The following is a 24,329-nucleotide window of genomic DNA, read 5'->3' on the forward strand; positions in this document are numbered from 1 at the left end:
ATTTATCTTTAGGGAACAGGCACACAGCTTTTGGATCTGAGCTCTGCCCTTACTGATTGACATTGCACAGAAAGGTTGCTCTTACTGTTACTTCCAAACCCACTGCCTCCTATACATAGGGACCTGGGGCTAGAGTATCCACACTCTTCTGTTACTTTAAACCTTTTTAAAATCTACCGGCTTTTTCTGACTGGTATTTTGAACATGCTTAAGTCTCTCTAAGATATTTCTCCTTCTCCCTAAATCCCTTTTCAACAACCCCTTCTGTCTCTTACTTCTGGGATATTCTCTCAGTTTCCACTCCTCAGCCCTCTCTAGTCTAGTTCTTGTCCTTGCCATCTACCTGAAATAGCTTGGAATTGTCACAGGCAAGCTTCATGGCTTCATGTTTGTGAATCCATGGATGGTTTTCAGTCCTTATTTTAGGAGAGCTCATCCCTCAATCTTCTTCCAAATATACCCTTCCCTACTCTCATTTCATGATTTTTCTCTTACCCTTGTTTATTCTTTAACAACCAGCTCTTTGTTATAGGGCATGTGTGCTTGCCAGATAGAGACAGAGACAGAGAGGGCTTAAATGAGAAAGAAAGAGAAATCACCCTCCCCCAGGAGGAAGTAGGGGTGGAATGGCCATGCCACAATCTCTTTTCCAGGCTCCTCTTGGGATTTTGGGCTCACACCTTGTGTGATTTTCAAGCCTCCAGGTCCAGGACTTGAACCATGCAACCAGCCATGTAGGATCCAGTGCCTTAATCTCCATGCCACCTGCTGGCTCAAGCTCCTCCTTTATCCAAGTCTTACATGTTGGAATCTTGCCAAGTTGAGCCCTGACCTCTCCCCCTTTTTTTTCTGATAAGGGAGATAGTTTTTTCCTCCCACCTTTGTGTGTGTGTATGTGTGTAAGATTTCTGGTTTATGTATAGTACATCTTTGTGGGGAATGGTACAGTTTTTCAAATCAAGGATACAATGTGTAATCAATTCAAAGATGTAGACATAGTCATTGCGTTTGACATTGAATGTTACTTTATGTTGCTCACATTTCTGACCCTCTTTTTGAGTCCCATGTATATGCTTTCCTAGGTATCCTCATCCAAGATTTCTGATAACCTCAAGTACCCTCTTTAGGAAACTCTCCTGTCCATAATTGAGCCTAGATCTTTCTCTACATTCATATTTCCAACTGCCGCTCTACACTTTCATTTGGGTGACCGGCATTTCAAAGTCATCCTGTAATGGTCCCCCTTTAACAACAGTTTGAGTTACCCATGGTCAGCCTTAGTGTGAAAACATTAAGTGGAAAATTCCAGATATAAACGATTCATATGTTTTAAATTGCATACCATTTTGAGTAGCATGATGTTCTATGGAGCTTCACTCCTTGTGGGATGTGTGAGTCATTCCTTTCTCCAGGTTATTCACACCTTATACACTACCTGCCCATTAGTCACTTATTAGCTCTCTTGGTTATCAGATTGAAAAAAGAAAGAAAGAAAGAAAAGCAGATATATAGGGTTTGGTACTATCTGTAGTTTCAGGCATCAACTGAGGGCCTTGGAACATATCCCCTGTGGATAAAGGGGCATTACTGCTACCATATTCTCTTCCAAACCTCCTATAGTTCCTGGCTTAGTAAGGGCACTCTGTCTACTCAGTTCAAGCCAAAGATCTAGCACACTTCCAACATAATAGAATCACCTAGACTGCTTCCTGAAAAATTAGACATGTGACCTTTCTTCATTCCCATTGCCATTTTTCCCATTCCCATCTCCTCTAAACTATGTTTATGACTTCCTTAAAGTCCTACAATAACCCTCATCCAGGTCCTCTAAACTGTATTGTCTGATTCCAGTACATTTACACATAGCCACCAGAGTAATCTTTTGAAAATACAAATCTGGGCGCCAGCAGATAGCCTGGTGGTTAAGGCACTGGATTCCCACATGGCTGACTACAGTTCAAGTCCCAGACCCAACAGCTCGAAAATCATAACAAATGAATAGAGAGAGAGAGATTTCTGCTATAGGGCACACATACTTGCCAGAGAGAAAGAGGGAAACAGAGACCAGAAAGCTAGAAGTCACCACCCCTGGGGGGGATGGCCACACTGCAATCCCATCTCCTCCCTTTTCCTCTCAGAATTTTGAGCATGCACGCACACGCACACTGTGAATTTTAAGCTGCTGGGTCCAGGACTCAAACTGTGGTTGACTACATGGTAGTCCCGTGATGTAACCATTACACCATCTGCTGGTCTCATAAATAAATAAATAAATGTTTCTATAAAATACAAATTCAATCAAGTCACTACCCTGCTTAAATTCCTTCAGTGGCTTCCATTTGCTTACCAAACACTGTCTAAGCTCCATCATCTGGACTTGTCTTTCCCTCCAACCATCCCCCTGATGCCCTGCGCTCTAGCCATATTGGTCTTTTTATTTTTTTCCAGAATGTTTTCTATTTTGCCTCCTACTACAAGCTTTTTACTTCAAGGCATTTCCTTCCCTAGAAATTCTCTTCACTCATACACATCTTCCTAAATGTAATTTATCACTTCCTTCCCTAGTCCATCATATTAAAAGTGATTTCTTTAGTGTCCATGTAATGTCCATGCAGGTAGGAGCCACATCTGTCTTATTCACTGTCAGCTTTTCCTCTTTCCTTCCATTTCTAGTAGCAGCACACTGTCTAAAGGATAGTAACGATGATTAAATATTGATTGAATATAGGACCAGTCCATGGTGTGATGATTTAAGGCAGCAGGATCCACATGCCTGAATGTGAGTTCAAATCCTGGACCCAGCAACTTGAGAAACATACCAGGTGTGTGTGCGTGTATACCCAAAGTCCCAAAAGGAAGGAGAAATGAAGGAGACAGGATTGTGGGGTGACCATGCCCAATTTGGGGGAGGTTGCTTTCTCATTTTCCCTCTCTGTCTCTTTCTGATGAGTGCACATACCCTCTGGTTAATGAGTACATAATACATTTCTGTGAGGTTCTGGTAGAAGTTTCTTTTTTTTTTTTTTTTTTTTTTTACTTGTTTAAATTCTGACTCTATTAGTGAATTTAGGCTGTTATAATGAAGAATCTTAGACTGGGTGTCTTATAAAAAGCAGGAATCTATTGCTCACAATTCTTGAGGTTCCAAGTCTGAAATCAGGCTTGCCAGCAGGGTCAGGTTCTGGTAAAAGCCCTCCTTTTGAGGCTTGCAGATAGCTTTTCTCCATTGAAAGAGGTCAAGAGCTCTCTGAGGTTTGTTTTATAAAAGCACTGATCCTATTTATGATCTGCTACCTCCTCAAAGCCCCATCTCCTGATACCACAATGCTGAAGGGGTAAGCATTCAACATATAAATTTGCAGAGGGGAGGAGGGGACATAAACATTCGTTTGTTCCACTGACTCAGCCACTTTCTAGCTAGTGACTTGGGGCAATTGTTTGTTCTTGTGCTTCAGTTTTTCCATGTGTAAAATAAAGATGATAACACCTGCCTTGTAGTGTTATTGTGATGATGAAATAATAATACATGTAATATGTATTTGGAACAATATTTCGCATAGTATATGTATTAATAAAAATGGTGTCTAAGTTTAGTTTTACTTGGAGATCTCTCAATCTCATGCCAAATACATTTCAGAACTGAGTTCATCTTGGGCCTGCCAGGTGGCAGGGTGGTTTAAAGCAACTAGATCCCACATGGCTAACTGTGCTGTTCGAGTCCTAGAGCCAGCAGCCTGAAAAACATACTGGGTGTGTATGTGTGGAAGCTCAAAATCCTGAGAGAAGAATAAAGGAGAAGGGATTGTGGCATGGCCATCCCCTCTAGGGGGCACAATTCTTATTCCCTTTCTCTGTTTCTCTCTCAAATGAGCACATGGTGACCTACTGCAAAAGAAAAACAAATTGAGTTCATCTTTCTGTTTTTCTATGGGATACCAAAATATTGGAATTTCCTTCTCATAGCCTATGGTGATCTTATTTCTTTAAGAGGTTTTTGCCTTTGGGCGCATGTGCTCACTTGCAGGACAGAGAGAGAGAGATGGAGATGGTGAGAGGGAAAGTGAGAAATCAACCCCCCAGGGAGGATGGTCACAACACAGCCCTTCTTCTCCATTCTCCTCCTGGGACCTTGGGGATGCATGCACATGTGCCCTGCGTGAGTGTCTAGCCACCAGGTCTGGGACTAGAACCACGGGTGTCCGTGTGGGAGTCCATTGATGTAACAGTTATGCCATCTGCTGGCCCAATATGGTGATTTTAAATTTTGAAATTTCCTTGTATTTGTTCTTTCCTTTTTATTCATACTGACCTTCATTTAGTTTAGTTTCTTCATTTAGTTCCTGTCTCATCACAGCTCAGTTATTTTGCCAACTTCCTAGGTGCTTTCTAACTGGAGGTCACGTCTGTTCACTTATGCCCTCCTATCAGACCAGGGGCTTCAGTTATTAAGTCATGTGTTCTCCATGACTTTTCTGCACTAGTGGGCTCGGTTTCCACCTAAATTTGTTTATTCACTCATTCATCATCCGTTCATTCAAGCGCAAGTTATTTCACTAAACATTTTGGGTATATAGCACATTTGAATTCTAGTCTCCCATTTCATGCATTCTGCTCTGGCATCTTCATAAACCATAGGCAAGAATTGGCGACATCAGACTTTCAGCATCTACTTTTTTGTCTCTGGGACCTGAAAGCCGCTCCATTTTTTGACTCAGTTTCCCAGTTGGAAAAATGTGGTAAATATGAAGGAGCTAGAATAGAGATGAAAGTAGAGAACACATGGATATAACTTGATACAGTATGACATAAATATCTTGAAAGAGGTCCATAATAAGGGGAGGGTCCCAAGAGATGATTATAAAAGGCTTCAAGGAGAAAGTAGTATTTGAAAGCTTTTCTCTAACCACGGCTTCCTTTTCCTGTTATTTTTCTCTCTTGCTTCTGCAGTTTAGCCTAATTTTCACCCTTACTGTGAACTCAACTTCCGTGAACCCTGCCTATCCTAGTTCATCTCCTGTGACTTGATTTTCCTTCCTGCCTAACCCCAAGGCTATGGTGACCTATTTGCTTTATTATAATATGATCTGTTGAACATCTAGTTTGTGCCATGCTCTTCTAGAAATGGGATATAATAGTGAGCAAAACAGATTGTCTCTGCTTTAAAATCTGCTCTCTGACATTTCTCTTTACTCACTCCTGTGCTCTCATCTAGTCTCATGGTTGTAAATATAGTAGTTCCTCAAAGTCCATGAGGGGTTGGTTTCAGGATCCCCTACAGATCCTAAAATCTGCAATGCTTTAATCCTTAATAGAAAAAGGCATAGTGTCTGCAGATAATCCTATGCACAGCTTCCTGTATACTTTAAATCATCTCTAGATTACTTATACTATCTAATACAATGCAAATGCTAAGTAGGTATTATACCATATTTTTTACATTTTATATTTAAAAATTTTTTTTTCTGATTGTTTTTCATATGTATTTGGTTGAGTCTGCCAATGCAGACGGTAGACTGTTAGGTCTACGTGGACCTTTCTCAAGGTAGTAGCATCTCCCCAAGTTACTCTCCCAAACTCCAGACTCACTTGATCAACTACCTACTCACATCTCCACAGGGCTTATTTCTTATCCTGTGTTCTCCCAGAAAGCAGAACCTGGGGGAAAAGCACAATCTCAAGGAAATGAGAGTGAAGTCAAGGAAAGATTAGATCAAAGGAATGCCATCACTTCTCTCCACCCACCACTACCCAACACACACATACTTCCATTCTGGGTGGGCGCCCAAGAGACCCTCTGGTGAGATGTGTGGTCTGGACATGAGGCAAAGTGTTATTGGGTGGTAACTGCCTGCCTTGATTGGCCAGTGACAGTGAGGGGCAGAATAAGTGACCAAAGGCCACACAGGCAAGCAAGGCCAAGAGGATTTGAGGTGCTACAGACATCTAGATGTTCAAACTGAGTATGTCCAGAACAGAACTGGTGGTCCCCCTCACATCTCTACCAGCACCCTTTCCCGTCTTAATTACCGAGGTTAAAAATCTCGGCATATGGCGTAACAACTATGTTGCTTGACTCCCATGTAGTCAACTGGGGTTCGAGTCCCGGACCCGGGACACGTGCATGTGTGGGCCCAAGGTCTTGAGAGGAGAATGGAGAAGGGATTGCAGCATGGCCATACCCCTGAGGGGTGATTTTCTGCTTTCTGTCTGTCTGTCTGGCGAGCACACACACCCTATAGCAAAAACCTCTCAAAAAAAAAAAAAAAAAAAAAAACTTGACATGATTCTTAGTGCCTTTCTTTTTCCCACATTTGTTTCATCACAAAATTTTGTTCAAAATATGAGGGGGACTTTAAAAAGTTTGCAGGGAAGTACAATTGACGTTTGAGTTTATTTTGATACAAAACATTTGGAAATCTATGCATAGTTTTTTTATGCATGTTTTCCATAGATTTTTTGAAGACCCCTGTATACCACAAACTGACTACTTATTACCACTGCAAGGACCTTTCTGTCTTGCCTGGTTTACTGCTACAGGCAGGAACCACACTTCTGCCTTAGTACTTTGGGGCTGTTCCAGTGCTTCCAATGCTCTTTTCCCAAATATCCAGAGGGCTAAGCCCCTCTCCCTCCAAATCTTTGCTGAAATGTCAGCTTCTCACTGACCACACTGTAAAATCGCAGCTTGACGCCCACTTTAGTCACTCCCATGTACGTCCCAGTTTCTAGAATTCTCTTACCTCTTTATCCTTTCCCTGAGGGATTTTCTTCAAGTATACTATCTGTGTTACTACTTTTTATACATAGTGTTGACTGTTTTTCCCTGCTAAAATATAAGTTCTAGGGTCGGCAGGTGGCATGGTGGTTAAGGTGCTGGACTCCCACATGGCTGAACATGGTTTGAGTCCCAGACCTGGCTGTTTGGTTTTTCACTTTCCCTTTCTCTCTTTCTGTCTCTCTCTAGTCAAATAATAATAATAATAATAATAATAAAAATATGTACATGTAAGTTCTAAAACCCAGTATTTTTTGTTCACTGATATATCTCAAACACTTGGAACTTTGCCCTGCCATCCTAGGTGCTCAGTATGTATTCGTTTAAAAAATTTACATTTTCCCTCTCTTCAGTCTGGTTTATACTGCTGAGATTTATTTCTTATTTCCTCTTCAGTTAAAATGAGAAGGTATATATTGAGTTTCCTTCTTACTTGCCAAAAGTTCTAGATTCTTGTTTGTTGCAGATTTAAGATTAGTCTTGATGTAACAGAATATATGTTTCTGGATAAAGCATCTTTTACTCCCATGAAGAGGTTTTTGCTATAGGACACGTGCGCTCGCCAGACAGACAGAGAGAGACAAAGAGACAGAAAACAAGAAATCACTCCCCAGAGGGGATGGCCACGCCGCAATCCCTTCTCCTCCATTCTCCTCTCAGGATCTTGGGCACGCACGCACACGCTTCCGGCATGAGTTTTAAGCCACCGCATCCAGGACGCAAACTGCTGTCGACTATGTGGGAGTCCAGGGACATAGCCGTTATGCTAACTGCTGGTCCCATGGATAAAGCATCTATTAAAATCCTTAATATCCCTCTAGGTTTAATGCAAAAAGAATGTGAATAACTGTGGGCTAGCAGGTGGCATGGAAGTTAAGGCACTGGATCCCAGATAGCTGACTGTGTGGTTCGAGTCCTGGCCCTGGTGGCTTGAAAAACATGCTAGATCAAGTGTGTGCATGCCCAAAATCCCAAGAGGAGAATGAAGGGAGGGATTGTGGTGTGGCCAGCCCCTTTGGCTGGTGATTTGTCACTTTTCCTCCCCCTCCTCCGCCTTGTGAGCACACACACCCTATAGCAAAAACTTAAAAAAAAAAAAAAATAGTTTCTAGGGACCAGCAGTTGGCGTAATGGCTATGTTGCTGGACTCCCATGTAGTTGACCGTGGTTCGAGTCCCAGACCGGTGGCTTAAACTCACGCCAGGCGTGTGTGTGTGCGCCCAGGATCCTGAGAGGAGAATGGAGGAGAAGGGATTATGGGGTGACCATCCCCCCAGGGACTGTTTTCTAGCTTTCTGTCTCTCTGTCTTTCTGGCAAGCGCACACGCCCTATACCAACCCCCCCCCCAAAAAAATATATTTTCTGGCACTGGTCGAGGAGTGTACCCTACCTAGCCAATTGAATCATCTCATCTTCTCAGCACTCTTCCCTGCTGAGTAGCCCTACTGAGTAGACGAGATGGATGCTTGAAACTCTTTACCTTATGGAATCAATGCAAGATAGAGCTGTGATGGGTGCTTGCTCAGTAATCTTATGATTTTAGTTTTTCTCATTTCCAAATATGAGAAGAGAAAGTACTGGTCTATTTGCCAGTTACAGTTCCTCATGTGAATTAATACTGCATTTTAAAAAAGATTTATTTCGGGGTCAGCAGGTGGCATGGTGGTTAAGGTGCTATACTCCCACATGGCTGATCGTGGTTTAAGTCTAGACTTAGCAGCTTGCTTTCTCACTTTCTCTCTGTCTCTTTCTGTCCTGCCTGGTTAATATATGTGCCCTATAACAAATTAATAATAATGATAATAATAAATTTAATTAGATAATGACTTTTAAAAAGTTTATTTCTTTCACTGGAGAGAGAGACAGAAAAAGATAACCTCAACAAGATCTTCACGGTACAGTCTACCCCCAGCCTCATTCAGACTGGATCATTAACACCACTGTACCCTGGATACACAGGGACACTCCGAGACCTTCCCATGTAGGCCTAACATCCTAGGGCGCTGTGTTACCACTGCTACCAGCTGCCCCTTTAAAATGAAGTTTTAAAAAGACCCCCCCAAAACTCTTGTCTTCTTTCCACTTCCCTCTCTGCTATCCCATTTTTTCCTCCTCTTTATAGTATCTTTGAAAGAGTTCTGTATTTACTGTCCCAATTTTTTTTCTCACATTGTTTTCTTTATATATATATATACACACATATATATATAAAATTTCTTATTTTCACTTAATTGTTGTACATCTTTGTGGGGATACAATGTGAATTTCCAAAGCAGGCATGCAGTGTGCGATAATCAGATCAAAGTATTACCATATTCAATGAAGAATACATTATCATGTGTACTTTCAATTTTTTTCTCTAGTTACACACACACACACACACACACACACACACATCTGGCATAATGGGACCCAGGCTAATGGAGCCTACTCTATCTGGGATAGTACTAGTCTTGTACCAGATGTAGAAAAGAAAGATGGTATTTCTGTCTTTTAAACTTCCACTTGGAATTGATATGTCATTGGTTAAAGCAAATCACATGGTTGCTTCTGAGTTTCACAGGGCAGGGATATAAAATCCTTCCACAAGGAACAACATCATAAGTCATGGCTAAGCTTCAATGACATGGGTAAGTATAATCCACCTTAGTGCAGGAGCAGCAATATTTTTTTTAAAAAATTTTTTAAAACATTTGTTTATTTATTTATCTATTTATGTGTTGTCATTTTTAAGCTGTCAGGTCCAGGACTTGAATTGTGGTCAGCCATGTGGAAATCTGGTACTTAACCATTATGCTACCTGCTGGCCCAGGAGCAGCAACCTTTAAAAAAAAGTTACTAATTTTTATTTTTTAAACTTTTTAAAGTCTACTTATTTCTTCCATGAGAGAGAGATAGATAAAGAGACGGGGAGGGAAAAAGAGAGAGAGACAGTTACTCCAACAGGATGTTTGTACCAAGATCCTGTCCTCAGCCTCAGCCAGCCTATATCACCGGCGTGGATGTGTAGGCACACACCCAGAATGTACAGAGAATCCTCGGGATGCAAACTCAGGACCTTCCCCTATGGCTTCAGCATCATGGATTGTTGCATTACTACTGCACCCTCAGGCCCACAGCAAATATTTTGAAAAATCATACAATCTACCTCAAAGAACCTCTGCCGAGAACAAAGTGAATAACTAGAACAGCATTCATACAAGAGGCTCAGCCATACTGACTCAAGGTCAAGGAGGCAGGAGAGCTCCAAGAGGAAAGCCGCATTGCAGGAGGCCTGGAGGATGGGCACCAAGAGCCTCTCGCAGGTCTCACTAGCCAGCTACCTCTGGGTGGACACTAGAGAAGACAGGGAGAGGTAGGTTGAGCCTGCTATTTTCTCATCACCCTTTTTTTTTTTTTGTATGAAGTGAGTTTTAATTTATTTTATTCCATGTGCTCACCAGAGAGAGACAGACAGTGAGAGGGAAAGTAAGAGATCACCCCCTTCGGGGGATGACCATGCTGCAATCTCTTCTCCATTCTCCTCCTGTGATCTTGGGCACACAGGCACATGTGCCCAGCGTGATTTTTAAGCCACCGGGTTTGGGACTCTGAACTGCAGCCAGCCATGTGAGAGTCCAGCAACGTAACTGTTATGCCATCTCCTGGCTCCTGAAGTGAGTTTTTAGAAACTGTGATGTGGGCCAGCCGGTGGCATGGTGATTGAATTAGCTGGATCCCATATGACCGACGGCACAATTCAAGTCCTAGACCCGGCAGTTTGAGATATACATTGGGCATGTATGTGTGTCTGCCCAAAATCCAAAAAGGAGAATGAAGGAAAACGGATTATGATGTGGCCATCTGCCATTGGAAGTGCTTTCTCATTTCATCCTATCTCTCACTGTCTCCAGTGAGCGCACATGCCCTCTACCAAATTAAAAACAAAACAACACCTACATAACATAGCAATTTTATACAGACTTAAATTGTTATTATTTTTTTTGATAGAGGCTTTTGCTTTAGGGTGCGTGTACTCACTAGAGAGAGACAGAGACAGAGACAGTGAGATGGAAAGTGAGAAATCAACCCCCGCCCCTGGGGGGGGAGAATGGCCACACTGCAGTCCCTTCCATTCTCCTCCTGGGATCTCGGGCGCACGCACACACATACCCCCCCACACACACACGCACACGCCCAGCGTAAGTTTCAAGCCATCATGTCCAGGACTTGAACCAAAGTCCGCCATGTGGGAGTCCAGTGTTGTAACCGTTACATATTATCTGCTGGTCTCACAGACTTAAATTATTTTTTAAATGGATAGAAATCAAGCTCTACCTTGTCTAATGTGTTTGTGTGTGTGCTTCTGTGATGTGGATGTGCCCTGTGCTCCTGTCTCAGACTTACAAGGAGTCATTTGTTACTGGTCTGCAACAAGGTTAGTACAGAATTGGAGAGTAAGTATTAATAATATGGAGTATTTTATATCTTTTGGAAGCAGTAAACAAATTTTTTTAGGTTTGCATTTTGTATTGTTTACTATTTAAATTTCATTGTTACTGTGTTTTGCAGAAACATTGGTTTGCAGTGGATTGAAAATGCAAAATATTTAGTCTGACTTTATAAATAGTTTTAGAAGCACTGGTTCAAGGTATGAGGGTAAACATACTTGAGAATTATTGTGCTAGAATAATCAGCAAATTATCAATGCTACATTTTCTGACCATCCTTCCTCCTCCACAGTTGTATTCCTAAGAATTTATATAAAAGGAACAGAAGCACATTGAGGTCAGCACTCTCTGGCCTTCCTAAATTAAGTTGTTTACAACATTCTCCTCTCCATCTTACACTCTCAATAAAGCACCTGGAAAGAACCCAAAGAAAACAGTGGTATTTTCCATAAAGTCATGGGAAAATAGCATGTAACCCTGAGAAGGTGGAGACATTTAACTTTCCAAGGATAACAAGCTTACTTTTTTGCGGTCCTGTCCAAATTCTGCTTTTTTGACTGTACTGCTCTCATACTCACATAAACAGCTAAATATCTAAGACATTAGTGGTAATAATACAAAAAGAAAAAGCTTCTCTTACCTTTTTATTGGCTCTCTAGGTTCCTACTTCTTTCCTTTTCAACTTTATGCCCATGTCACCCAATGTTTATTAAAGCAACTAGAATAAAATGTTGTTATAAAATGTCTTTTAGGAACTAAAATCTGGTGCTTTTATTTTCAGTAAAATAAAATTTATTGAAGGATGCATTTCAAAAGTACCAGAGAATGTTTACTGTTAAGAATAGTGACATCTCGGGGCCAGCAGGTGACGTAGTGGCTAAGGTGCTGGACTCTCAAAAGCCGACTGAGGTTTAAGTCCCAGCCCCAGTGACTTGAAACACGCCAGGCGTGTGTACGCATGACAAAAATCCCAAGAGGAGAAGGGATTACAGCGTGGCCATCCCCCTGAAGGATGATTTCTCCCTTCCTTTCTGTCTATCTGGCAAAGCACATGTGCCCTATAGCAACAATCTCTCTTAAAACAAACAAACAAACAAACAAAGGAACCAGCAGTTAGCATAATGGCTATGTCGCTGAACTCCCACGTAGTCGACCGCAGTTTGCGTCCCAGACCCGGTGGCTTAAAACTCATGCCATGCGCCTGTGCGTGCATGCCCAAGATCCTGAGAGGAGAATGGAGGAGAAGGGATTGCTGCGTGGCCATCCCCCCTGGGGGTGATTTCTCTCTTTCTGTCTCTCTGTCTGTCTCTGTCTGTCTGGCAAGCGCATGCGCACTATAGCAAAAACCTCTCCCCCGCAAAAAAACAAACAAACAAACAAACAAAAATACCCTGATATCTCTTTAAAAATCTTAGTAAAAGTGGTAATATTGTCAGTAATTCTGTCAGCCTTAATGATAAATCGCAAGACTCTTCTGTTCTCTGCATTAGTTTTGGTTCAGTCATGAATATTATCTTGGCAATACTAGAAACAGAACACAGCGGATACACATCCTAAGGGGAACTGTTACAACTTAAAATTCCCGGTAAGGGATACAGTGGTTCAAGCCATGACCTGAAAAACACCCCATCTCTCCATAGTGAAAGGCTGTCTTAATCTCCGTAGCATAGAAGATGGGAGTTACTGTGTTTCCTAACACTAATTTTATCAAGGTATCTGATTTGGGTGTTTAGATACTTATGTAGTTCCCAAGTTTTCTGTCAAGCGCACACAACACGTATCCACCAATAACATCCAAAGATGGAGCAAGTGGAGGGGTGCTCTTTGTAGAAGCTCTCCCCACCAAGGCTTTTTCCTCTTCACTTTTCCCTACTTCTGTAGAGATTTAGAAGAGGGCTTCTTCTTTGGATGTGTAAGGATGATTTGGAAAACAGAATAAATCTTTTGTTTTTGCAACTTGTTTTTGTTTGTTTTAGATTTTTCCCATAGGGTGCGTGTACTTGCCGGAGAGACAGAGAAAGGCAGAGAGAAAGTGAGAAATCATCTCCTAGGGAGGATAACCATGCTGCAGTCCCTTCTCCATTCTTCTCCTGGGATTTTGGGCACACATGTACAGTACTCAGAGTGTTTTTCTAGCTGTTGGATCTGGGGCTAGAACACTGAGTTGGCCATGTGGGACCAGTGCCTTAACTACCTCGCCACCTGCTGATCTGATTTTTTTGCAGCTTTAAGGCAACTGGAGCAGGAAGGTGGCATGGTGGACCAATCACAGTTCAAGTCCCGGACATGGTGACTTTCTCTGTGTGTGTGTGTGTGTGTGTGTGTGTGACTCTCTAGTGAGCACATGTACCCTATAGCAAAATTTTAAAAAATTTTAAATTTAAAAATAAATAAAATAAGTTTATTTCCTTTGATGATAAAGCCATGAAGCATTATATCTCTTTTCAGGAGTCCCTCCCCAACCCCAACTTTATTAGGGTATAATTGACAAGTAAAAATTATATATATATATATATATGTGTGTGTGTGTGTATGTGTGTGTGTGTTTATATATATAAGATTTTGCTATAGGGTGCATGCACTCGCCAGAGACAGAAGAAAAGTGAGAAATCACATAGGGATTGCCCATGCCCTTCTCCTCCATCCTCCTCTTGGGATTTTGGGCACACATATGCACCATACCCAGAGTGATTTTCAAGCCACGGGGTCTGGGACTTGAACCGTGGTTGGCCATGTGGGAATCTAGCACCTTAGTCACCATTGCCACCTGATGATCCCCAAATTTTATATATTTCTGATGTACTATATGATGTTTTTGTGTATGCATAGGGAAATGATTAACTCAAATTAATGAAAAATAGCCACTGCCTTATCTACTTAGCACTGTGTTTTTGTGGTGAGAACACTGAAGATCTAGTCTCTTGGTCATTTTTAAGTATTCAATATGTTATTGTAAATTATAGTCATTGTGCTGAACAATGGAGCTTTTCATCTGAACACATCCCTAGGCGGCAAGAAAGAATAAGAACCCTTAGCAAATTCATTGTTGTGATTGCCAAGGTCCTTTCTCTACGCCAATTTTCTTAGCAAGGAGTAAGTCCAGTCAGCTAAACTTGACTACTTTTTAGGTTTGCTTTTATTCATTTCTTCCATGAAAGAGGAAGACAGACTAAAGGGTGGGGGCACCCTCAACAGGTTCTTCACGCGGAGATCACCCACCAGCGTCAGCCAGCCCAGATCAGAAGCAGCATACACACCTGGTATGCGGAGGGAGACTCCAGGATGCAAACCTGCAGCCTTCTCACGTGATCTCAGCATCACAGAGTGCTGCACTACTGCTGTATCACTGCAGCTGGCCTGTTCTATTTATACACACACACACACACACACACACACACACATTTTTAAGGGCCTATCAAAAATGGCAAGATGTTTGTGTACATGGCATTAACCGAGATGTGCTTCTTGTAGGAAATGTCTTCTTGCCCACGGAACTTAGAAGACACACATGCCCATGCCTCCCCTGCATCAGCAGATTTTGTAGCATTAAGAGTTTGCATTTACAGATCAGAAACAGTCTTTACTACATCCTCATGAATTGATTGAAGCACATACATGCATAGTTCTGAGGGTCATTTAAAATAGGTCCCTGGGCTAGCTTGTAGCATGGTGTTAAGCCAGCCATATCCCCACATGGTCCACTGCACAGTTTGAGTCCCAGACCCAGGGGCTTGAAAAACACTCTGGGCGCATGTGTGTGCGTGCCCAAAATCCCAAAAAGAGGGTGAAATGAAGGAGACAAGATTGCAGCATGACCATTCTCCTTGGGGAGTGCTTTCTCACTTCCTATCTCTCTCTGGTGAAGGCACACAGCCTCACCAAATTTAAAAACAAAATAAGAAATCCCTTAGTACCTGTATTCTCAAACCGTATGAGGGTTATACACAGTGAAGTGGAATAGAATTTGTTAGAATTTGGTATATGTTCACAGTTCTGGTTCTTGACAGTGTAGTTTCTTTTCTTTTTTTCTTTTTATTTATTTATTTGTGTATTTATTTATTTATTTATTTTTGGAGAGTTTTTTTCTATAGGGCACGTGTGCTCGCCAGAAAGACAGAGACAGAGAGACAGAAAGTAAAAAATCACCTCCCTCCCCAGGGGGGATGGCCATGCCACAATCCCTTCTCCTCCATTCTTCTCTCAGGATCTTGGGCACGCACGCACACATGCCCAGTGTGAGTTTAAGCCACCAGGTCCAGGACTCAAACCACGGTCGACTACATGGGAGTCCAGTGACATAGCCATTATGCCAACTGCTGGTCCCAACAAGTGTTTCTTTTTCTTTCATTTTTAAAAAATATTTTATTTATGATAGAGCACATGTGTGTACACGACAGAGAGAGAGAGAAGCACCTTCTCCAGGACTCAGTCATGCTGTGATCCCCTTTCTTCAGTCCTCCAGCCTGCCGGGGTCCTGGGCACTTCTGCTTATGTCTGGCATGACTTTCAGGGACAGGGACTCAAACTGCGATGGGTGTGTGCTTCTAGTCCCATAGTCCAGTACACTCACAAGTGCACCACAGAGCCTGGGCGGTGCAGTCTTTTTTCATTTTCCCTTTTCTACTTTTTTTTTAAATTGTGAGGGTGCATGGATTTGTGCATGCGCATGAGCGAGGGGGAGAGAGAGAGTACACCCCACGATGAGGCACGGTTGCACCACAACTATTTCTCCATTATCTCCATCATGTCAGAATTTTAGACATGTCCGCCCATTCACCTGGCATGCTTTTGAAGCTGCCATGCCTAGGCTTTGAACCATGCTCAGTCACGTGGGATCTGCCTCCCTTAACCACTGTGATACAGAGCTGGCCCCAGTGTAGTTTCTTAATCAAGGTTCACAGGGTCTCCCTAACTTGACTGTGATCTTGCAAGATAGACTACATTCTTTTTCTTCCCACCCCCAACCTATAGTACAATTACTCTGTGCAGAATCAGCAAATATTATTGTCAGATGTGTTCCTGTCTAGTCTGCTCTTCACGTTACTGTGTAATATAGTATGGCACAGTGCTAAATGGTTTTATAACTGTGGTTTTGAGCCGAACCAGTAGAATGCTTTTATAACTGTGTGTCGGAGCTCCTTGTGCTTTTTCCAGGAAGCTGGAATTGAACCGTTTTCAGGATTTTTATATAACCTAGTCTATTATCTTTAGTCCAAAATTAAACAAATACCATATGCTCTTGTGTCCTACATGACACAAGATTTGAAAGGGTTATAATCAAAATACCCCAAAAAAGGCTTACTCCAGCCCAGGAGTGCTTACTGGAATTATCCATAATGGATGACGAAGCCAAAGGAGTTTTAAAAACATCCTCTCTTTCTTTCCCTTAGGGCTTGTCCTGAATAGTCCCTTCCCTGTCAGAGCTTGCCACACACACAGCAGAGGCGGAACACCTGTCATGGGCTATGAATTAATTACCTGTCCATGGGGCTGACAAGTGGCATGGTGGTTAAGGGCACTGGACTCCCTCATGGCTGGCCGCGGTTCAAGGCTCGTTTTACCTTCCCTCTCTCTTGCTCTCTCTCCTTCTCCCTCTCTGGTCACATTAAAAAATAACAAATAAATAAAGTTAAATAAAATAATTCTTGGGGGAAAAAATGACCTGTCCATACATTTGTCTAACTCAGTAGACTGTATGTGCCTCAAGGCCAGGAACAAAGTTTCGCTCATCCTTCTGGCCTTGGTACTGTCTTACATGCCTGCCTATTGACCTGAGAAAAGGAAGGAAACTCAGCTCCCCAAACACAAGACACAGAGGACCTGATTAGGGATCTACCTGGAGCTGAGATAGCACTCGGGGTAACCTATGGAGCAGCCAGGGAAAGCCCACATGAAAGGTTTTGTTGTTAAAATCCTTTCTTTTTTTCATTGCCAGAGGGCACTTGTGCCTGCCAGAGAGAGACAGCGAGAGGGAGGAGAAAGCACCCCTCAGTGGGTTGTAGTCACACTGTAATCTCTTCTCCATCTCCCCATCCTGTCAGGATTTGGGGCATGCATGTGTGCCTAGCATGTTTTTCAAGCTACCAGGGCCAGGATTAGAACTGTGGTTGGCCATGTGGGATCCACTTCCCTTCACCACTTGGCCATGGGGCCGACCCCATTCTTATAATTCTTAAAGGAGAAGAATTATTAAATAAGAGGCGGATGACTTTTTTTTCCCCAAGAATAAATGAACAACAAAAAAGTACAAAGATGATGTGAAATACACAGAAGGCAAGTTTTCTTCACCGTTTTGAGCTTTTCTGAAGATGGAGGAGTAGTGGTAACTGTGTCACAGGGTTTTTATGAGTGAAATGAAAAGATCCATATGTATCACTTAGCATCCCTGACCCGTCGCACGTGGTTAGTAATGTTGGATATGTCGTCCCATTTCCACTGCATCTAATTAAAATACGCTATTTTTGTATCATTAAGAAAAAAACTAATTGCCAATTCAACTATGGCATAATGATTTTTTTATCATCAAAAATTACACTTATTCAAAAACTTTAAGACTTATTTAGGCAGATTTTTAAAAGAGGTTTTTGCCTTAGGGTGCATGTGCTTGCTGGAGTGAGAGAGACAGAGACAATATGAGGGAAAGTGAGAAATCACCCCCCCCCAGGGTAAATGGCCACACTGCAATCCGTTCTCCTCCGTTCTCTTACAGGGATCTTGGGTACACACGCACAAGTACCCAGTGTGAGTTTCAAGCTACCAGGTCCAGGACTCAGACCACAGTCTGCCATGTGGGAGTCCAGCGACCTGACCACTAAGCCATCAACTGGTTCTAAAGCAGATTTTTAAAACTATATTCATCCTTGTGCCCTATATAAAAAGACGAATGTAAACTAACCATTTAGAACTTTTTCATGTTCCGAGTCCATTCTTTGGAATCACATTTTGACTCTGATACATTGATTTCTATGGTTTTTTTCCCCCCAGTGCTGTTGTCTGTGATAATAAGAGTGTTAGAAATGAGAAATGTAGCATATTGGAGCCAGCAGGGGTCGTGGTGGTTAAGGCTCTGGATCCCACATGGCTGACTCTGTATTTCAGGTCTCAGACCTGGTAGCTTGGAAAACGTGCCAGGCACATGTACATATATGCCCAAAATTCCAAGAGGAGAATGGAGGAAAAGGGATTGCAGCATGACCATTCCCCCCAGGGGTGATTTCTCATTTTTCCTCTTTCTCTTTCTCTCTTTCTTTTGCAAGTGCACACACTATATAACAACAACAACAATAACAACAAACCTTAAAAAAAAAAAAAAAAGAGAGAGAGAGTGTGAGAGAAAGAAATGCAGCATATCTAAAAATGAGCCCCTCTGCTGAATCCCAGATTTTCTTTCAAACCACTGACACCCACTCTCCTTGTGCTTGCTTCATCTTAGCAGAAAGTGTCAGTGGGAGGTTTTCAGACAACAGCCAGATTCGTATTCTTTTCTGGATTTTGCTCTTCATTCTACCTGTTACTTCCATGGTCTTCCTCCATTGCACTGGTTGCTCAGGACAAGATCCCAAGTCATCCTTGGCCCCTCTTCTCTCTTAAGCCCCACATCCAGTCTACCAGGTTCTAAATGCAGAATCTGCCCTCCTCGACTGCTGCTATTCTGGCCTGAAGCATCATCATCTCTTACCTGTAATTACCTCTTAATATGTCTTTCTGTTTCTGTCTTGGCCCCACTACAACTGTTCTCAACATAGTGGCCAGAGCACAGCTTACAAAACTCTCAGGTCTCTTCTCTACTCAAAGCCCAGCTCCTTGTTTCACTGAGTGGAGGCCCAGGTCGTTGTAATGGCTACAGGCCCTGCAGAATCCATACTCCCTGCTTTACATTCCTCTCACCTTCTTACTCACTTCCTATGCTCTTTGTTCCAGACAAAGAGCCTCATGGCTGTTTCTCGGTCTCCCCAACCATGCTCTTGCTGGAGGGTCTTTTTCTAGCTCTTCCCTCTGCCTGGGATCCTCCTTCTCCAGGATCTAATTAACTCCCTCACCTCCTTCAAGACTGCTCAAATCTCAGGTCCTCACTGAAGAACATGGCCACCTTATTTCATACTGCAACCTGGACCTCCTTGAGGCCCTGGTCCACCCCAGTTCCCTTAACCACCCCGCATTTTCTTTTTCCATGGTCCTTATCAGTATAACATACTGTAAATTTTACTTTGGAATTATAGCTGATTGCTAATCTGTCTTTCCGCACAAAGGTATGCATCTTTGATTTGTTCACTGATGATTTCCAAGTGCCTAGAATGGTGCCTCAGGCATTTGTTCAACACTTCTTGATTGTACTAAATCAGGATAAATCCTACGAGCAAAGTCAGTACCAGGTGCCATGGAAGTATATACAAACAGCCTGTACAGGATAGGTGAAGGCTGTGAGGAGTTCATGGCTCGACAGAGCTTACTATTTTTTTTTTTTTGCCAGAGGGCATGTGTGCTCACCAGAGAGAGATCAAGAGACAGAGAGAGTGAGAGGGAGAAAGCACCCCTCACTGGGTGTGGTCACATTGCTATCTCTTCTCCTCCATCTCATCATCCTATTGGAGATTTGGGCATACAAACATATGTGCCTTGCAGTTTTTATTTCATTTTTTACTATAGGGCACATGTACTCATCAGAGAGAGAAATCACTCCCCTCGGGGGGCCGAAGGGGAATGGCCATACCACAATCCCTGCTCTTCTAGTCTCCTCTCAGAATTTTGGGCATGCATGCACATATTTTTCAAGCTACCAGGACTCAAACCAAGCAGTCAGCCATGTGGGATCCAGCCTTAACCTCTATGTCACCTGCTGGACTGCTCAGCATGTTTTTTTAACCCACTGATGCTGGGATTCAGACTTTATAGTTGGCCATATGGAAGACAGGTCTTTTAACCAGTAGGTATGGGTTGACCCACCTCAACTGAACCTTTCAGGATAAAAGAGTCCGACAGGTGGAGTAACCAAGAGGAGCAGTGAAATCATAGGTGCAAAGTACTCTGTTGGTATCTTAGCTTGGATGCTGTAACAAAATGCCATAAACTGAGTGGCTGACATGATAAACATTTATTTCTTACACTTCCAGAGGCTGTGGGAAGACCATGACTAAGGCCTTTGTCCTGGTTTGCAGATGACTGTCTTCTCCACGTTGCAGGAATGATCTAGAGAACATTCCAGATCTTTTATCATTTAAAGGCACTAGACCTATTTATGATGGCTCCACTCTCAAGATCTAATTACCTCCCAAAGTCCCCACCTCCAAATACCATCACATTGGTGGGGTGGGGCAGGATTTCAACACATGAATTTTGGAGAGACACAAGCATTCAGTCCATTGCACTTGGGTATTGTTTTAGGTGAGTATTTGGGATACACCTACTGATTACAGTTCAGAGCATGGCAGTCAACCCCCTAGGTAAAGTACTTCACAGACCCTTCAGCAAAGCTTCTTCCTATCGGAGCTAGCATTTTATTGTAGTACATATTTATACCATTTTGTGGCTAAGTTGCATTGACCAGAGATTTCAGTTTGACCAGCCAAGGTGCTAGCACTTTATTATTTTTGTCCTGGATCAACAGGGTAGTGAAAATGCTAAGGTTCTGCTAGCCAAAATATTAGGTCGTCAGGAAAGTCATGATGTGGTTTTCTATGCAAAAATGAGTCGTGACTTTCCCAATGACCAAAAAGTTATAGGAAGCTTACAGTGAATGTCTTTAGAGAGGAACGCAATGACAGACAGATTCTTCTTATTTGCCTAGACTAGGGTTATACCCAGAGCTTTAGCTATCTTGATACCTTTAAGACACAAACTCTTGAATCAGTTTCGTGACTTATGGTGTCTGATTTTGTATTCTTTACAATATGTGCCATCTGGTGGTTCATATTCAAGTAATTATTCTTGATAATTAGATGTCAGGATCAATTGTTTCTAACTGTTGGGGAGTGCATGTGCTGTCAATGTGTAAATATGACACATTTTACAACTGTACATTCTCAAAAATGTTTGTTGTCTCCTTGAAATTTCAGTGGGCTGGAGCCAACCCTCCCTGTCCTCCCAGTTTTCACTGTGTCCATAGAACTGTCTAAACTTGGTCCCTCGCTGGCACACAGTAATCAATACACATTATTTATTTAAGCGACTGAATAAATTTTGATTTGGAAAAAACATGTAGTGTAAACCTCAAGGACTTAGGGGAACAGAACTTAATGCATTCTTTTGTATCTATAAAATAGGGATCCTCATAGGACCTAGCTCAGCCTTTCTGAGAATTTATATATGTAAGATGACTTTTATACACACACACACATACACACACACGTACATATATAATAGCCTTTGGCACATCTTTTTTTGTTTGTTAAAAAGACTTTACTTTTTAGGACAGTTTTAGGCTTACATAAAAAATGAGCAGTTAACATAGGGTTCCTCTAGACCCTCTCCGCCCCACCCCATGCACAGATCTCCCGTGATTAGCTTCTGACGTTAACACGGTCATTTGGCGTGATTAATGAGTAAGTACTGATACCCTATTACTGTTAAGGAAAGTCCATTGTTTACTCATAGTTCTTTAGTCTTTGCCTAATGTCCATTTCTGTTCCAGGATTCTATTCAGAACACCATGTTTCATTAGCTGTCACATCCCCTGAGGCTCCCATGGCTGGGGCAGTTTCTCAGACTTCCCTGTTTCTGCTTTAAGGACTGCTAATCCGATATATTATAGGAATCCCCTGCATTGCCATTTGTTTTTGGCACATTTCTAACTTCTAAAAGTGTTGGTTACTGTTACTTTTGCTTTATATAATGATTAAAATGTGAGCTAGAGATGGGATATGGATGGGGAATATTTTTGTTGAACACTCAGTATTTAGAAGGATTTATTGTGAAGCTTGGTCAATTTGTCAGTGCTGAAAAACTGGACAAAATTTGGATTGCCCACATCCATCCTTCTATCTGCTTCATGCAATTCAGGAAATACACACCAAGTCCCTGTTATGAGGGTGGAAGTGTGTTGAATGCCGGAAATTCAATGATAAACAAAGTGAAACTGCCCTCATGGGACTTCCAGTAAGACAGACAGTTAACAAACAACTAAGGAAAGAAACAATCTAAGAGATAACTTGTGACCAGTAAGGAAAATCAAATATTGTTGTAGTAAAGACTGTCTCAGGCTGGCCCCATAGCCTAGTGGTTAAGGGAGCTGGATCCCACATGACCGATCACAGTATGAAAAACACGCTGGGGTCATGTGCTTTGCATGTGCCAAATTCTCACTAGATGGAGAGGAGACGGGATCATAGCATCATCATGCCCCATGGGAGTGCTTCCCACCCCCCTTCTCTGGAGAGTTCTCTAACTCTCTCCAGAGAAAGGAAAAAAAAATTCTCTGGCAAAGAAAAAAAATTCAGTAGGTGAGGAGAAGCAAGATGAACTTTATTAAGATTGTGTGTTAGTTAGAATCTAATTTTTTTTTGAGAGTTTTTTTTGCTACAGGGTGCGTGTGCTCACCAGAAAGACAGAGAGAGACAGAAAGTGAGAAATTACCCCCCAGGAGGATGGCCACACCGCAATTGCTTCTCCTCCATTCTCCTCTCGGGATCTTGGGCACACATGCACACGCGCCCGGCGTGAGTTTAAGTCACTGGGTCTGGGACTCGAACCGCGGTCGAATACATGAGAGTCCAGTGACATAGCCATTACGCTAACTGCTGGTCTCTAGGATCTAATCTTAACTGTGAGAGACAGAAAACTTAAAATAATAGGGGCTTCAATAGGGTAGAAACTTTTCTCTATGTTTGGGAAGTCAGAAAGGCAGTCCAGAGCTTACACAGTAACTCCGTAGTTCAGGGCCCGAGCTCTTTCCATCTTGTTGCTTTGTTGTTCATGGGTTAATTTTCCAGATTCACCTCTGGTCTAGGGCAGTTCCTAGTGCTCCAGCCATTGTCTGTGAATTCCAGCCATGGTATCTGAATTCCAGCCAGCGTGAAGGTGAAAGGCACAGGAAAGGGAACTCCCTTTTTCCTATATTTGCATATGTCTGACTGGCCAGAACTTAGATAAGTGGGCTTACCCAGCTGTCTTATCTAGTCTTTATGTAGGTGACCAGATATGCCAGCTAAACATCAGACTTTTTTTTTCCATAAAGAATAGTGGTCCACAACTATAGCTTGCTTCAGAAGCAAAGACTTAGTGAAATACAGATGCTGGTTCTAATCCTAAAGTTTCTTTTTCTCTCTCTCTCTTTATTTCTCTCTCTCTCTCTCTCTTTTTCATTCATTCTTTTCTTTTCTTTTTTTTTTTTCTTCAAAGTTTGCATAGGGTGCATGCATTTGCTGGAGAGAGAGAGAAAGCAAAAATTACCCCTCAAGGGGAATGGCCACACTGAAATGGCCCTTCTCCTCCATTCTCTTCTTGAGATTTTGGGCATGCACGTAAACATGCTTAGTGAGTTTTTCCAGTCACCAGGTCTAGGTGAACTGTGGAGTCGGCCATGTGGGATCCAGCTGCTTTGACCACCACACCACCAGTTGGCTCACCCAGTTTCTCATTCGGTAGGAGATCAACAATTTGCATTTCTAACAAGTTCCCATGTGCTACTGGTAATGTTGGTGCAGGGCCACTTTGTATGTGTGTGTATGTGTACGTGTGTGTGTGTGTGTGCATATAAGTTTGTGTGTAGTTTTTGCCATAGAGCATGTGTGCTCACCTGAGAGAGACAGAGAGTGTGTGTGTATGTGAGAAATCACCCTCTCCAAGAGGGATGGCAACACTGCAATCTCTTTTCCTCCAGTCTCCTCTTGGGATTTTGGGCAAATATATATGTGTGCCCAGCATTGATTTTCAAGCTGCTGGTTCCAGGACTTGAACCATGCAGCCAGCCATATGGAATCCAGGGCTGCAGGCCCACAGGGTTACATTTTGAGAACCACTACCTTAAAAGAAGGGGAACATGGATATTGTGAGAGCAGTCTCTGATGTTCACCATCATTTGAATTTTTTTTTCCTAAGTGAGAGATTTTTGCTGCAGGGCACTTGTACTTGCCAGAGAGACAGAGAGAGACAGAGAGACAGAAAGTAAGAAATCACTCCCTGGGGAGGA

This window comes from Tupaia chinensis, unplaced genomic scaffold, assembly GCF_000334495.1.
Source record: "Tupaia chinensis unplaced genomic scaffold, TupChi_1.0 Scaffold000076_1, whole genome shotgun sequence".
Taxonomy (NCBI): domain Eukaryota; kingdom Metazoa; phylum Chordata; class Mammalia; order Scandentia; family Tupaiidae; genus Tupaia; species Tupaia belangeri.